Raw genomic sequence first — 3,432 nt, 5'->3', positions numbered from 1 at the left:
CCCTGAGAGAGACTTCACCCTGAGTCATAAGGAAAAGGGGACGGCGTATTCTCTTAGCTACTTCCTGCTGAAAAGGGAACTTTCTTAGTTTCCTATTCTATGCTTTATTGCTATAGAAAAATCGCTTTGATCTTAGTATCCTACCACTCTATTAAATTGATTGCTAAGTCTAACAGTTTTTTTGGTTGAGTCTTTGGGTGTACACTCTCATATTGTAAGCATATAGCAAGTTTTACCACCTCTTTTCCAATTTAGATGACTCTTCTTTTTTTCTCTCTTGCATTACATGGTATATTCACACAATGGAATGCCACACTAAAGGAAAACAATTTCATAAAATACTGTGTAACATGGGAGAGTCTAGAGAGTATTTGCTGAATGAGATAACTCAGTGTCATAAGGACAAATATTGCATAAGATCAGTATTTTAGAAGAATAACTTAACAACAAAAAGAAATAACTTAACAAGATATATGTATAGATGTTCAAAAAAGGGAAGAAGCAGAAAAAGGGGTAGGGAAGATCACTAGACAGCAGAGATTAGTGGGTCATTGTGAGGGGTGAAGGAAGAGAAAAGATTCAATAGGGACTTGAAAAGACAGGATGATAATAGACATAGGTCAATAGTAACTAATTGTATAAAATTTAAATATATATGAATGATTACATAAAACACAGTGTACATGCATGAAACAAAATGCATATGAGCATATTGCCAGTGAATAGGTTGTTGTTATATAATGCTAACATACAATTTGTGGTATCATTTCTAATACTTGAGGCCCTATATTGCAACTGCTGATCCTTATTCCTTATTTTCAACATATTGTAGTCACAACTGACTTTTCAAGACATCTTGATTGCATATTTGATCAATTTCAGACTGTAGAAATAGGTAGAAATCTTTCACTTCTTCACCTTTGACTTTGGTGGTTAATGTGTAAATACGAATAATAGTTGCATCGACAGGTCTTTTTTTTGAGAACTTAAAAAAATTTTTATTACTTTTTGTGTGTACCATGAAATTGGATCTGACTGGTATAGGAAGAGATTGTCCCTCCTTCTCCAGCAGAGCATCTGGTGGATTCAAACTGAGTGCCTTTGGGATTGCAGTGCAGCTTCTTGGCACTAGGCCACCAGAGACAGGTCTTTCTTATTTGTGTAGGAGTATTGTTCTATCACTGGTAGAAGTGTTCTATAGGATAGATCTTAGACAACAGATAGGATACCTTTCTTCTTCAATTTGTTGTTTCCAGAATAGTACATTATATGATTGCCTGAAATGATTACGTTGTGTATGTCAGACCACTGAGACTCATAGCCTAAGTTGACATAAATGCTGCTAAAATGACAGGATTCAGTGGTTATATATTTTAATTTTCTCTGCATACTTTAATGTGAAATTACCTGTTTTGAGTTTGACATAGCAAAGTTTTCCTACTTTTACACGACTCCCTCTACTGTTGTCTTCGTGTAACATTTAAAAATATGGAAGCTTGCTTCCTGTACTTTCTGGACTCTCACTCCTAGTTTGACATATTGCACTAGAGTGCTGAGAAGCCAAAGCAAAGAGAAGAAATTGAGCAGTTAAAGAGCTGAACAGAAGATTTCAAATGGAAGCACAGGAAGACAAAGCAAAACGTTATAATGAAATGTGAAAAGAGCTGGAATTTGAAAATCAAAAGGGCTGAACTTGCTCAGCATTTCTTTCTTTCCTTTTTTTTTTTAGGTTTTAATGAAAGTTTATAAAGAGCTTGGATTTCCATCCATTCATTGTTACCCATTTTCCTCCCTGTCCCCCCTTCCCCACAGTTTGCATTTTTCTTGAGGAAAAAACTTCTTTCATTGTTATACCCCCCCCCCCCACTTTACTATACAACTCTTATTCTGGTCTCTTTCTTTTTTTAAAAAAAAATTTATTATATTTTTATACCATTATATTTGTGTACCATCAAATTGGATCTGACTGTACAAAGGAGATTGTTCCTCCTTCTCCAGCAGAGTATTTGGTAGATTCAAACCATACACCTCTGGGATTGTAGTACAGCTTCTTGCTGCTAGGCCATCAGAGCTCAACTATTCTGGTCTCTTGTCATGCCAGTGATGCCAAATCATATATTCCTTTTATACAGTTCTCTCCCTCATCTGTGTCAATGCCATGTACATTATTTATCCCCTCTTTTCTGTTTCCCCCCAACCCCAGTATCAGTCCTGTTCTATAACAGTGGCAATATGCAGTATTTTACTTTTTGTGACTGTGATATTTCACTCAACATAATGTCCTCCAGGGTCACTAATTTTGTGTAATATTTCATTAATTCTTTGTTTTTCAGTGCTTCATAATATTCCATTGTGTGACTATACCACTACTTCTCTATCGATTTGTTTGTTTATGGGCCGTTGGGTTGTTTCCAACTCTTTTCTATTGTGAACAAAGTTGCAGTAAACATGGGTGTGCATATATCTGCTTGGCTGGAAGTTATGGTTTCTTTAGGGTAAATTTCCAGTAGTGGAATTGCTGGGCCAAATGTTATATCTATTTGCAACTTTTTGAGAAAGCGCCATACTGCCTTCCACAGTACACCATTTTACACTCCCACCGACAGTGAATAAGGGTTCCAGTTTCTCTACAACATCGTCAGCATTTGTTTTTGACTGTTCTGTTAAATTTTGCTCTTCTTACTAGGGTGACATGATAATTCATAGTTGTTTTGATTTGCATCTCTCTTAGAGCTAGGGATTTTGAACATTTCTTCATGTGTTTGTTTGCCACCTGAATGTCTTCTTTGATGAAGTGTCTGTTCATATCTTGTGCCTATTTTGCAATTGGCTTGTTATCTTCTTATCGTGCTCAACTATTCTAGAAATTCCAGATATAAGTTCCTTATCAGACATGTCATTACCAAATGTTTGTTTGTTTTTTTTTCACAGTCTGTGGCTTTCCTTTTTATTCTGTTGAAGAAGTTTTTGGAAGTGTACAGGGGTTTGATTCTTAGAAGGTCCCATTCATCTATTTTATCCTCTTCTGGTTGTAAGTTTTTCAGGATGCTTGGGAGACTGTTTATGCTGTGGATTAGGGCTTCTAGAGTTCTTCCAAGCTTTTCTCTAATGAGGTTTATAGTCCTGGGTTTTAGTCCTAGGACCTTGATCCATTTTCAGTTGGTTTTTGTGTATAGTGTGAGGTGTGGATCTTGCTTGAGTTTTCTGCAGATAGTTTTCCAATTTTGCCAACACCATTTGTTAAAAAGGCTGTTGCTTCCCCACTTAACTGATTTCATTGCCTTGTCAAAAATTAGTTGACCATAAGTAGATGAACTGATTTCTGGGTTCTCAATTCTATTACATTGATCTGTGTGTCTGCCATTGTACCAGTACCATGCTCTTCTGACCACCGCAGCAGTGTAGTAGGATTTGAAATCAGGGAGTGAGATA

The sequence above is a fragment of the Elephantulus edwardii genome, unplaced genomic scaffold, assembly GCF_000299155.1.
Source record: "Elephantulus edwardii isolate Elephantulus edwardi_28Jun2011 unplaced genomic scaffold, EleEdw1.0 scaffold00273, whole genome shotgun sequence".
NCBI lineage: Eukaryota > Metazoa > Chordata > Mammalia > Macroscelidea > Macroscelididae > Elephantulus > Elephantulus edwardii.
This window is presented reverse-complemented; position numbering follows the sequence as displayed.